The sequence below is a fragment of the Rhynchophorus ferrugineus genome, unplaced genomic scaffold (genome assembly GCF_030347505.1).
Source record: "Rhynchophorus ferrugineus isolate W39M unplaced genomic scaffold, kcgeb_rfMv2 rfM8, whole genome shotgun sequence".
Classification (NCBI taxonomy): Eukaryota; Metazoa; Arthropoda; class Insecta; order Coleoptera; family Curculionidae; genus Rhynchophorus; species Rhynchophorus ferrugineus.
Genome location: NW_027472587.1, coordinates 12,650,749 through 12,665,249, shown reverse-complemented (window position 1 = coordinate 12,665,249; position 14,501 = coordinate 12,650,749). Strand labels below are relative to the sequence as shown.

The 14,501-nt window shown below is 31.2% G+C and overlaps 1 protein-coding gene across 2 annotated transcripts in view; it reads left to right on the top strand.

The window, feature by feature from the left end:
• loh (thrombospondin type 1 domain containing lonely heart) overlaps window positions 1–14,501 on the top strand; it is a 339,759-nt gene that overhangs the window by 230,230 nt on the left and 95,028 nt on the right. The window lies entirely within an intron of this gene.

The window sequence follows — 14,501 nt, the reverse complement described above, 5'->3', positions numbered from 1 at the left end:
GGCTTGGTCTTCCACCTTGTCTTAATCCTGCTTAAGGTTTTTAAATTCATGTTTTTCGCAATGACGGCATTGATATTTAGGTCTTGTTTTGCTTCATTACTTTTTACCCTGTCCATCTTTATTACACCGCTGATTCTTTTGAAGTATTTCATTACTGCTGCTTTGTATCTTACTTGTATCCCTTTTTGACAATACCCACGTCTTGCATCGGAATGTTCGTATAATGTTTTGTACACTTTCGTTCTAGTTTTTACTTGATATTTCCTTTTTTAAGGATTTTCCATTTATAGCGAATTGCAAATTCATGGTTTCCCATCTCCTGTCTTTCATTATTTTCGATTTCTATTTCCAGATATTTAATTGCATTTATTTGTTCTATTTTTACATCCGCAATTTCGATATTTGTTATTCCTAACTCACACATCACCATGACTTTTACTTTGATTTTATTCATCATCATTTCGAATTCTCTTAACATCATATTTCATCTATTTCAGATTTTTCTATGGATGGTCTTGTTACTTCATCAATTAATGTTATAAACAGGCTTGGTCTTCCACCTTGTCTTAATCCTGCTTAAGGTTTTTAAATTCATGTTTTTCGCAATGACGGCATTGATATTTAGGTCTTGTTTTGCTTCATTACTTTTTACCCTGTCCATCTTTATTACACCGCTGATTCTTTTGAAGTATTTCATTACTGCTGCTTTGTATCTTACTTGTATCCCTTTTTGACAATACCCACGTCTTGCATCGGAATGTTCGTATAATGTTTTGTACACTTTCGTTCTAGTTTTTACTTGATATTTCCTTTTTTAAGCATTTTCCATTTATAGCGAATTGCAAATTCATGGTTTCCCATCTCCTGTCTTGCATTATTTTCGATTTCTATACCCAGATATTTAATTGCATTTACTTGTTCTATTTTTACATCCGCAATTTCGATATTTGTTATTCCTAACTCACACATCACCATGACTTTTACTTTGATTTTATTCATCATCATTTCGAATTCTCTTAACATCATATTTCATCTATTTAAGATTTTTCTATGGATGGTCTTCTTACTTCATCAATTAATGTTATAAACATTTATCCTGTATATTTTTTGAATTATTCATTAAAATTATATATTTTTTACTTTATTCTAGTATAGCCCATAGTGTTTCTCCTCTAACTTAGTCAAATGCCTTTTCCAACTTAATAAAAGGTAAATTTATCAGTTTTTTATAATTTTCTTATATATCTTGATAGCTGGGCACAACACTGCCAATCTCTCTATAATTATTAGTCCCTTGACCGTTTTTGTATATGGGAATTCCGTCCGGGTTTGTTCCGTCATTCTTGAAATTTTTAGTTATGATTCAGTACTTTTCGGATCCATTTTTCCAGCATTTCCGGTGCTATTTTATGTTGACTTGGAATGTCTTTGGAATTCATTTATAACTAGTAGGAACTGAAATTGTTTATTATTAAACTGTTAAATATTTCCAGAGCTAGAAATTGAAATATTTGTCCGTATTGAATTTGAATATAAGACTCTTCATGGGATAGTATTAATTATTTATAGTTTTAAAGGATTTTTTTTTTAATTTAAATATTTATTGTGAAAAATCGATACAATGTATTTTATTCAAAATGTTGTCCATCGATAGCCAATACTTTTAAACTCTTTCAGTGAGGTAACAAGATATTTAACATTTTTGCCGGAGGACAAACTCCTACTACTATGTGTACCGAAAAATCATTACCAGTTTTTCTAACAGATATCGCTGGGCTTAAGTATGTAATGTTATAATTTGACACATATATCATTGTATTACACTGACATCCAGTTTTAAAGCTACTCATGTTAATCAAAAGAAGACAGCCCTAACCTAAAAAGCATATGAAGCGTGGTTTCGAAAATTCAAAAATGGTGATTTCGACATGCAAGACAAAGAATATTTTGGTAGACCGAAAGAGTTTCAAAGTGCGAAACCGCAAGAGTTATTGAATAAAGATCCAACCCAAACTAAAATTGACAGAACCGTTAAATGTGGCCCAAGAAACTATTAGCGACGGATTACGATTATTGGGGAAACCCCAAAAGATGGTAATGGATGTCACATTAATTGAATGAAAGACAAATGGAAAATCGTCTGTGAAATGCTGCTTCCAAGGTATGGTCGGAAGTCATTTCTGCATCGAATTGTGAGGGGTGATGAAAAGTGGATTCATTTGGAAAGCTCTAAGCGTAAAAAATCATGGTTAACACCTGATGAAGCCGGCCGATCGACTCCAAGTCCAAATCGTCTTGGTCACAAGACAATGCTCTATGTTTGGTGGAACCAGGTGTATTACAATGCACTGAAACCTGGTGAAACAGTTAATAGTGATCACTACCAGCAACAAGTGATCAATTTAAAGCGTGCATTGATCGAAAAACGTTCAGAATGGACATGGCAAGAAAATAAGAAGAAGAGGGCATGGTAAAGTGATTTACCGATCAAGGAAACGTTGAAATCACTTGGATGAGGCATATTATCACACCCGCCGTAACCTCTAGACTTTGCTCCGTCCGACTACCAACTTTTCGCATAGGTGGGATACACCCCGGCAGAACATCACAGAAGTTAGAAAATGGCTCGATGAATGGTTTTTCTCAAAGGACAGTCAGTTTTTTTGGGTTGGCATCCATAAATTGCCTGTAACATTGCAAATATGTATAGAACTAAATGGCTAATGCTTTGAATAAGTAAATTTTTCCATTTTCTTGAAAATTATGAAAACTGATAATGACTTTCCGGTACATACGGTATAAGGCACCAATAATTATATTGTTTTTACGCACTAATAAATACATTTACAAAAGATAAGAGCGACTCTTATGCAAGAAAACAATCACGCGCCTTTTTTGCAGCACAATCATTGTGCACTGCGGTTAATAAATTGAATTTACGACCGGCTTATGACATTTTTATTTAAATGGCCGCGTAACGGACATAATTGCTAGTTAATTATTTATTTTGTCGCCGAGATGAAAGGGATCGATTAAGATTCGCACCTGCAGCCGGCGTCAACATCATAAATTATTCAAATCCCATGGCTTGTTTGGTTAATTATGGTGGCCGATGTATCCAATCCGAAGCCTTAATTAAATGATGATCATATCTTCTGCTTCATTTGGTCTCATGGGCGAGTGATAAGAATTTCCAGTGCGATTTTATCGATTGCGTGTTAAGTCAAATCGCGCGAAGATAATATGCCATCTCGGTAAACAGGATGAAGCGGAATGATATGTTAGATTCTTATCTAGTAATAAAATTATATGTATTTTTGGATATTTGTAGGTTTTTTTTGCTTTCTAGAGTATTTACAAAAACAAAAATCAATATTAATTAACATTGTCTTTTTCGTCATCATCTATACATCTCAAACTTCATCAGTTATTCTATGTACTCGACACAAAACTCTCCAAACTACATCTTCAATCTAACCACCTTCAAAAAAAATCTTGTATAAAATTTACAAAAAATGTTATATTTCAGATGCTTATAAATAAAGGCTTCAAAATCCATATGAACATGAATACATTAAAATCGCTAATTTTATTAACACGTCCGCTGCCAATAACGCGCTAGCGCGTAATGATGTGCTTTCATTGGACGCCAATTACTCTCCAACGAGTTATATGTGCGGTGGTTTTTCTAAGCCTTGTATTTAGTTCGGCACTAGCAGTGTACCCGGACAGGTGTATCGGCTTGGTAAAACGTGCTTGGTTTGGATTTTTTATTTTTGATTCATATGTATGGAAACAATATCGATATGTCAGGACCGTCCAATAAATATTCAGGCAATCGTGTTCCAATTTACAACTTTTGTTTGTCTGTCATAGAAAGGTTTCTAAAGGCTCCGTCCACACCTATTGTCAGAGCGGTTATGAGCGAACATGTTTTGAAAATACGAGAGAAGAAGAAAGCAGGAAATATAATGAGAAAGCAATGTAAAAAAATTGTTATTTACAAAAAAAAACAGAAAAGAAACTATTTATGTATGCAGTGCATGTCCTGGATATCCTGGTTACTGTTTAGACTACGCAAAAATTAGTCAGGAGTGTATGTATACTTATGATTTATCTGAATAGGGTTTTTATTTATTTTGTGAGTTTTAGTGAACATTTGTATTAGCTCATTTATTTATATTGACTTCTCAATTTACTTGAATGGATATTTGGTTTGTTTGTAGTAACATTTACTTAGTTATTTCTTTCTCGTTTTTATGATGAATATTTTTATTTTAGTATTTATATCTTATTTTATTACTTGATTCATTCCCATTATATATATATATATATATATATATATATATATATATATATATAATGAAATATTAATATATTGTTTGCAACACTACTCCTGTACTGTACGTCAAATTGTCAAGTATCTTGTCAATTACTATTTACATTCTTGAATGGTTATTTTCATGGTGTGTTAATTAACATTAGTCATGGGTGTTAATTAGTAAAAGCGATAGTCATTATAGAGTGAATTATTCATAGTCATTATAGAAGACCTGGAAGCAATAGGAATAACAGTACCGATAAAGAAGATGATGATTTTGTAGCGATCTTGAGGCACGTCGAATTTTACATCGTGGAATAACGGTCAACAAAGTACCCAGAAATATAATCCCAGATGTTGAACACGGGCGGGGTGCCAGCAGCGACAACTAGAACACGGTAACCAATAACTGGCAACCCCGAGACGTTTATCTGGGATGTTATTGAAGGGTATTTCCATGGGTCAGTAACCGACCATCGTTTGGTTTACACGTGCCACCATCGACTGCCCAAGCTTCGTCTCCAGGTAACACCGCTGCCGTCCGTTTTATCTATTTTGTATTTTCTATATTTTTTATCCTGCCAATAAATAACGGTCGCATATTGTAAACACCACTGTTTCGTTTCGTTTTACCTCCATTCACTGAGCCACATCTAATTTACCCTAAAATTTTATTGTTTTTGCGAACAGAGAGAGTGATCAACCACAGACATCAAAAATGGAGTTAGAATTAGTCAGCTTCCTGACCCAAAAAAGCAAAAAGCTTACCATCTTTGAACGATATCCAAATATATAAATTGTGTCCGTCAGGACCTGTAGCAAGATTTTTCTCTTTAGCAGGTTTTATTCATTCCTCAACAAGGAGCTGTTAATCTGAGAGTACATTAAAAATCTAATATTCATGGAAGGACATTATTATTTTACTGATAAATAGGCCAAGCTGAGTTAGTTCTATTCTATTTACATAACCTAATACCTAACTGTATTATAGCTAAAATGCTGTATTTTGTATTTCATATTTCAAATAATCGGCTTAAACATGTTGTGTGTTTCCTATTTTAAATACATGCGAGATTCTGCTTCTATGTATAAAACTAACTTGAACTGATAATAAGACAATGAAAGAAATAAAACTCAGTTACTCTGAAAAAATACACTTGAATAATTTTTTTCAGTTTTTAGTGCAAAGTGACAATGTTTTTTTGTAATGTAAAATTACTTGTTAGAGCTGTTTAAGTCTTGTGACGTTCTTGGGTGTGCTTTGAAAACCACTTCGTTGTTATCATAGGACAAAACGACGTTTCTTGACAACTCGTTTAAATCACCCATATTATCAGGATTATAATAAGTCGTTTTGGTTTCCCAAATTATTACATTCAAATAAAGGAGAATAGACTTAAAAAATATTATTTTAATTAAAAACCAGTAACGTTACATATTTTTTTAACTAATATAGGTCCTAGCACACAATAAATTTTTTTCTTTTTCCCAGTGATGCTTCTGTGCATTTTTGCTTGTGGGAAAGATCTGGGAGGTCTATATGAAGTCTCCAACAGTAGTCTAATGTAATTGAGACGTTCGGTTTTCCTTGGTATCTATTCTCTATGCCTCTAATATCCTTGTAAAATCATTCACCTTCTCAGGGGAAGGCACTGCTAGTATAAGTGAGTTCCGGCTTGTGAGCCTTGAGCCAAGTAACTCATACATCTTTCAGGTGTAGCATTAACTGCTCCCATTTTGGGTTACATCCTCTCACAACTTTAGGATAGATTCTAAAATATCTCTTATTTTGTTAAAAACCTAACATCTTGGAATTCTTCTATTCTTGTAAAACTGCATGTTCAATCTAACCAACTTCAGAAAGTAATCTTTTTATGCAGAGTTGAGCAGTATAAGGTATTTATAACCCAATTACTTCTGAGAAAAATTTAATTTGTAATTATTTCAAAGAGCTTTTTATTGCAGACCTATATAATTAGAAAAATAAAGGAAAATCATCTTAGATCCAAGGCCAATTTGTTATATTAACATATTCACAATAACATATCAGGTTTCTTCCTTGACATTTCGATAATTTGAACAAATTAATTTCACGATTTTCCGAAGATTATAGTAACTGAACGCACCTAAATATTACTGAAGTAAACAAACAAGTTTCCTAAGGAAAATGGCAATCGACTTTCGGTTCAGTTATATTTATCCATCTTGTTACGATTGAGTGGTGGATTGTTATGATGACAGTAAGCCGTAAATAAGTAAAAACCAGGATCAGACTTCTGATCGGCTGGGGACGTTTAAAAATAGGCATATTTACGGCACGTAACAATATCGATAAACAACAATCAAGTCGGTAATGTTTCTTCTCCTCGTTCATGACAACGTCCGGACTAGAATTTTAAACAGATATTTACTGCTTTTCCTACTTTTCAAATGTCTATCGGCCGGGCATTACGCATTTCATCAATTTGTATGGATATTTTATACGACGAATAATATATTTTAAAGAATTTTATGTGTACTCACAACGTACTAACGATTTTATCTAGTCATGCTTAGGAGAATAGAATGGAAAATAAAATATTTTTAACAAAAAATTGAACCGACTTCAATAAATAAATAAGGAACTTGCCGGCTTGGTGGCGCAGTGGTAAAGGCGATAAGTCCTCCTACTGTTGTGATAGCCGTGGGTTCGAATCCTGCTAGGGCATCGTCGTAAATCTATGTTTGTGATTGGTTAAAATTTGTGATTGTTCTAGGCAAGAGTGTAAAATCCGACAGGGAAAATGATCCCAGTCACGCTAGTAACCGTCGGTAGGCTTAATACTTAGGACCGTGGTTCGGAGCCTACGTTAAACGTTAGGCCCTGTCGAGATAAACCCATAGCTAGTAAAAGGATACTTTAAAATATATTTAAAAAAAAAGGAACTCACTAAAAATTAAAAAATAATCAAACTTAGATTTTTAACACAAAGAAAAACGTTTTAAATTAAAATATGTACATAATGATCCTTGTAATAACTAACTAAAAATAAATAAAAACCTTATTTCACTTATCTACTACACATATTGTATAATCTACTGTATACACACAATACCTATTTATCTATGTAGACTATTTTAACCAGCTAATCACTTTGAACTCGGTACGAGCAACAAATTAGATTTGTTTGTTGGTAATTTAATTTTGTCTATATGACACAAAATAGGTAATAAGGTAGTAAAAATAGGTTTAGGTAGGTATTAAGCTATATTGTGTGTATATAGTCGAATATAAAATACGTGTAGTAGATAGGTAGATATAAATGGATAGGATAACAAATGCGATTTATTTATCAACTAACCACCCGCCTCAGTTAAACATATTATGTTTAAACTATAGCTTCAGTGGCCTCATTATGTCAGACACACCCTAGAACTTATTTTAGTGCCCGATGGTTTTTATTTTGCATTTCTATTTTTTCACAGTTTATGATCTTTATTTAAATTATATGGTGTGAAATGCTTAAAGTAACACTATAACAATATCAACAATGTCACTGTAGGATCATTGCAGGAAAAACTTTGTTCACTAACATTCTACGAAACATTCTGTAAATTTTATTAGTTTATAAGTTTGCAATATAATTGAAATTCGTTTTGTTAATTACTATGTATGTATTTACTCTCTCGGATATAACATGTGACATAGAATAATCAATTCAATTACAACAGTAAGACGAACTTCTTCAACAATTCCAAACCGTGTGAAACCACCAATTCATGGTGCATTGATCTGAATAAATAGAAATCAGAAGGCACTATGTCTGGTGAGTACGCGGTTGACTCAGAACTTCTTAGTCCAACTGCAACAGTATATTTTACGTTTAATAGCAGCAGCTGACACGTTTCACCCTTTTTCAAAAACTAACACTAACATTTTATTTTGTTGTTGTTTTGATTTTGTTAAAGCATCTATTTGTTAACACAGTTTCTACGTTAAGTTAAAACCGAACATGTTTGGATAGACGTAAACTATAGTAGTTCTCTTTATCCCGTGGAATCGATTACCACTTGTTCCTCTAATAGTAAAAAAAAATTATTATTACTGTTAGAAATAATTACCAAGCCCTTGATTTTTGATACAGGTATTTCAAATGTCGAACCCAATTTAATATTTGATGTTTTATTTTCAGGTAAGATCCGTTTGCTTCACTTGTATGTGCCTTGGTAAGTTCCTATATATGTTTGTGTTCATTTTCAACAGGTTGAGTATAAATCAGCTCGCTTATTTCACATCACCCATATTTTATTTCGTGTATACAGATTATTATTATACTGTCAGTTACACAGATTTAGTTTACCGAATCGTGGTTATTAAACCATGTTAGTTTTATTGAGGCAAGTGATGAAGTATACATGACTTTGATTGTTCGAACTGATAAATTTAAAATTAACTTAACAATCAAACTGAAAGCAAAACAATTTATTTCTAAATTTATTTCTCACTCACGAACTGGGCGAATAAATATTTCTTCATCGATTTCATGATGCCGCTTTTATGATGGTGAAAACAAGTCCTACTTTTATGAAGTTAATTATTAAATAACGATAATGAACTAATTTGATGTCGTGTAACAAGTTATATATATTCTGTTCAAAGTTACTTTGTACATACGTCATTTAAATTTGTGACATCAAATCGTCACATTGAGTTTTAGTTCAGTTTGGCTTTGACATATAACAAAATCCTAATCTAAATAAAATAATAAACAAAAATGTTATCAAATATAATTTATTTTAACATTATAATACATCTAAAAACTACAGTTTATACAGCAACAATAGTTTATTGGTTAGAGTTATAACCTCTCATCAGTATTGCTTTCAATAATTTTGTATATGTATGGCAACCGGACAACTTTGACAGGTTCATTCGTTTACATGTTCGAACTAATCAGACAGCATTGTGTCTCTTTTTAACTGGATTATTGAGGCAAGTGATGAAGTATACATGACTTTGATTGTTCGAACTGATAAATTTAAAATTAACTTAACAATCAAACTGAAAGCAAAACAATTTATTTCTAAATTTATTTCTCACTCACGAACTGGGCGAATAAATATTTCTTCATCGATTTCATGATGCCGCTTTTATGATGGTGAAAACAAGTCCTACTTTTATGAAGTTAATTATTAAATAACGATAATGAACTAATTTGATGTCGTGTAACAAGTTATATATAGTCTATTCAAAGTTACTTTGTACATACGTCATTTAAATTTGTGACATCAAAACGTCACAATGTTGCCGGATCAACTCTGAGTTTTAGTTCAAGTTGGCTTTGACATATAACAAAATTCTAATCTAAATAAAATAATAAACAAAAATTTTATCAAATATAATTTATTTTAACATTATAATACATCTAAAAAATACAGTTAATTATACAGCAATAATAGTTTATTGGTTAGAGTTATATTTACTTTGTACATACGTCATTTAAATTTGTGACATCAAAACATCACAATGTTGCCGCATCAACTCTGAGTTTTAGTTCAGTTTGGCTGTGACATACAACAAAATTCTAATCTAAATGAAATAATTGAACAAAAATGTTATCAAATATAATTTATTTTAACATTATAATACATCTAAAATCTACAGTTACCAATAATATACAGCCACAATAGTTTATTGGTTAGAGTTATAACCTCTTATCAGTATTGCTTTCAAGAATTTTGCATACGTATGGCAACCGGACGACTTTGACAGGCTCATTCGTTTACATGTTCGAACTAATCAGACAGCATTGTGTCTCTTTTTAACTGGATTAAAATGAGAAGGAAAATATTGTCCAATTCTAAAACGGATTTACATATTGCGGCAGGCTGTACATTAAACATCTTGATGACGTACGTACAAAAAACTTTGAATATACTATAGTTTTGGACTACATATTTTTCTTAATTTATCTTCTATAATGTACCATATATTAACTTTTTTACCAGATTTGCCAATTTCAAGTCAGTCAATCGACTTATTTGCAAATTTTGCTAAATTTATATAAATTATATATAATTTAAAAATAAAAAAAATACAAATAAATTTAGAGTTTCAAACCTTAACTAATAAAACGAGACTAAAAATATTTTAATATTTACAGCCTTTAGCCACTGGGCTTTTCAAGGGATCCCATATGCAGCTTATTATACTTTGAACCACACCAGAGCGATTATTTACTGACTTAGGAAAGATCCTAGACCAATTGAAATACCTTATCGTATAATCCTTAATTTCCGTTATTCGTATAGAATGTGTTTAGTGCAACCTTTTCGCAGCTTAACTAATTTTATGCCCCATTCAAAAATCTCGTGTCCTTCTTTTATTATGCTTTGAAGACCGTATAAAACGTCTTTATGCTTTAATTTTGGTAAATATCTAAAAGGAAAACAACAGAAACAAATATAAAGCTTCGTAAAATGCATATGTTATGTACGAAGATACTAAAATTAAAACACGTTGACTTTATTAATGATTGTTTTTAGCAGTTATTGTTCATTCGACACATCATGTTAAACAATGCATCTTATAATATTTATGTTGCAGATTCGCACTTTCTTGTCATTGTATGTACTTGTGTCATAACTTTAAATAAACCAAAAAAGTGGAAAAGACAGTTCTCACTTGATATGAATGAAAAAGCGTGTAAAAAACATCATGTAGTTATAAAAAACTAGCAGGTATACAAATAAAATGAAGGATAAGATTGAATATTCACAAAGAACATTATAATTATGCTTAATTCTTGTCAGTAATGACTCTCATAATGTGGGTTATACAGAGTTTTTACAGTTTAACTAATACATTTCAAAGGCAAAATATATTATTATTAAAACTCTTTCAAAGTTTTGTCAATCTAACCAGTATTTCCTGTAAAATATGCTTAAGAAATAACAATACAATATATATTTTCCCGGTGTTTGTTTCTCAATGTTAATTTTCTTTCAGGTTCTTTTTCATCTTAACAGTTTTCTATTACATATTGTTAGCTGATTGTCTAAAAATATTTTTCTCATTTTAATTTAGCATTTAGCACATAAAGATCCATTGTTGCGCTCTATTTATGATTTATCTATATTATTGTATCTATATTCTATATATTTACCAATTTCAGGTCAGTCACTTAGTCGACTTATTTTCAAGTTTTGCTAAATTTATATAAATTAATTATATATAATTTAAAAATAAAAAAAATTACAAATAAATTTAGAGTTTCAAATCTTAACAACTAATAAAACGAGACTAAAAATATTTTAATATTTACAGCCTTTAGCCACTGGGATTTTCAAGGGGTCCCGTATGCAGCTTATTATACTTTGAACCATACCAGAGCGATTATTTACGGACTTAGGAAAGATCCTAGACCAATTGAAATACCTTATCGTGCAATCCTTGATTTCCGTAATTCGTACAGAATGTGTTTAATGCAATCTTTTCGCAGCTTAACTAATTTTATGCCCCATTCAAAAATCTCTGTCTTTCTTTTAATATGCTTTGAAGACCGTATAAACGTCTTTATGTTTTAATTTTGGTAAATATCTGAAAGGAAAACAACAGAAACAATTATAAAGCTTCGTAAAATGCATATGTTATGTACGAAGATACTAAAATTAAAACGCGTTGACTTTATTAATGATTGTTTTTAGCAGTTATTGTTCATTCGACACATCATGTTAAACAATGCATCTTATAATATTTATGTTGCAGATTCGCACTTTCTTGTCATTGTATGTACTTGTGTCATAACTTTAAATAAACCAAAAAAGAGGAAAAGACAGTTCCCACTTGATATGAATGAAAAAACATCATGTAGTTATAAAAAACTAGCAGGTATACAAATAAAATGAAGGATAAGATTGAATATTCACAAAGAACATTATAATTATGCTTCTTTCTTGTCAGTAATGACTCTCATAATGTGGGTTATACAGAGTTTTTACAGTTTAACTAATAGATTTCAAAGGCAAAATATATTATTATTAAAACCCTTTCAAGGTTTTGTCAATCTAACCAGTATTTCCTGTAAAATATGCTTAAGAAATAACAATACAATATATATTTTCCCGGTGTTTGTTTCTCAATGTTAATTTTCTTTCAGGTTCTTTTTCATCTTAACAGTATTCTATTACATATTGTTAGCTGATTGTCTAAAAATATTTTTCTCATTTTAATTTAGCATTTAGCACATAAAGATCCATTGATACGCTCTATTTATTATTTATCTATATTATTCCATCTATATTCTATATATTTACCAATTTCAAGTCAGTCACTTAGTCGACTTATTTGCAAGTTTTTCTAAATTTATATAAATTAATTATATATAATTTAAAAATAAACAAAATTACAAGTTTGGAGTTTGTAGTTTCAAACTTTAAAGAGTAATAAAACGAGACTAAAAATATTTTAATATTTACAGCATTTAGCCATTGGGCTTTTCAAGGGATGCCGTATGCAGCTTTTTATACAGATGTACCAAACTAGAGCGATTATTTACGGACTTTTATTATTTATCTATATTATTCTATCTATATTCTATATATTTACCAATTTCAAGTCAGTCACTTAGTCGACTTATTTGCAAGTTTTGCAAAATTTATATAAATTAATTATATATAATTTAAAAATAAACAAAATTACAAGTTTGGAGTTTGGAGTTTCAAACTTTAAAAACTAATAAAACGAGACTAAAAATCTTTTAATATTTACAGCATTTAGCCATTGGGCTTTTCAAGGGATGCCGTATGCAGCTTTTTATACAGATGAACCAAACTAGAGCGATTATTTACGGACTTTTATTATTTATCTATATTATTCTATCTATATTCTATATATTTACCAATTTCAAGTCAGTCACTTAGTCGACTTATTTGCAAGTTTTGCTAAATTTATATAAATTAATTATATATAATTTAAAAATAAACAAAATTACAAGTTTGGAGTTTGGAGTTTCAAACTTTAAAAACTAATAAAACGAAACTAAAAATCTTTTAATATTTACAGCGTTTAGCCATTGGGCTTTTCAAGGGATGCCGTATTTACGGACTTAGGAAAGATCCCAGACCAATTCAAATACCTTATCGCACAATCCTTGATTTCTGTTATTCGTACAGAATGTATTTAATGCAACCTTTTCACAGTTTAACTAATTTGATGCCCCATTCAATTGTTTTTCTCGTCAGGAATGACTCCCATAATGTTGGTTGTGCTGAGTTTTTACAGTTTAACTATTACTTTTCAATGTTCAATGTTCGCGGTCGACGATCATGCGGCCCATTTTCGACGGTTTCTCGGCCATCCTTGAAGGCTTTGGCCCATTTAAACACTGCGGCTCTACTAAGACACTCACTACCGAACTGATTTCGCAAACGCAGAAAAATTTCCGTCTTTTTAATGCCTTCCAACACTAAAAAACGAATAACTATATGTTGCGTTACAGCGGTCGGCACTTGACGTTCACTCATGGTGGTAGCATTATAAAATGTAAAGCTATGACATTGTTGGTAAAGGACCCAGTTATCACATACTCAAGCCACGATCTTCGAAACGTACATCCGTGCGTTTGTCTTCACCATAATTGAACCATCCTCGTATCTGAGTACAGAAAACAATACTTTCACGTTGCTTCTTCGATATTTATTGCTATCATCTTATCAAATTTAGCCATATTACCATTTTCTAACTGTGGAATGTCACATATATGAAGTAAATAAAGGACAGGACCCAAAACACTACCTTACAGTAATACTTTTGTTTTTTCTTCTTATTTAACTTTAAAATCGTAACTGATTTGGGCTGCATAACTATGACTTAATTAACTTACACTAATCAAGTTGTAATCAAGTTGGCGGGTGTTATAATTGCCTCTCTTGAGAGGTTTTTCAGCACAGTCTGATTATTAAGTCATGCCCTGATTCTTGCTTTGGACTGTGTCAGTTTTTATAACTTTGAAGATTAATCTTAAAATTTTTACACTCCCTGATGGGTACATTCAATAGTCAACTGTATTTTTAAAGTTTATTTCAACAATAATAACAAAAAAAATTAAAAACTCTACTATATTAGAGTTTTGAGAGTTCTTATAATAGTAAATTTGGAACAATGCAAAACGGTCAAGGAATTTCAGTTTGCCAATCTCGA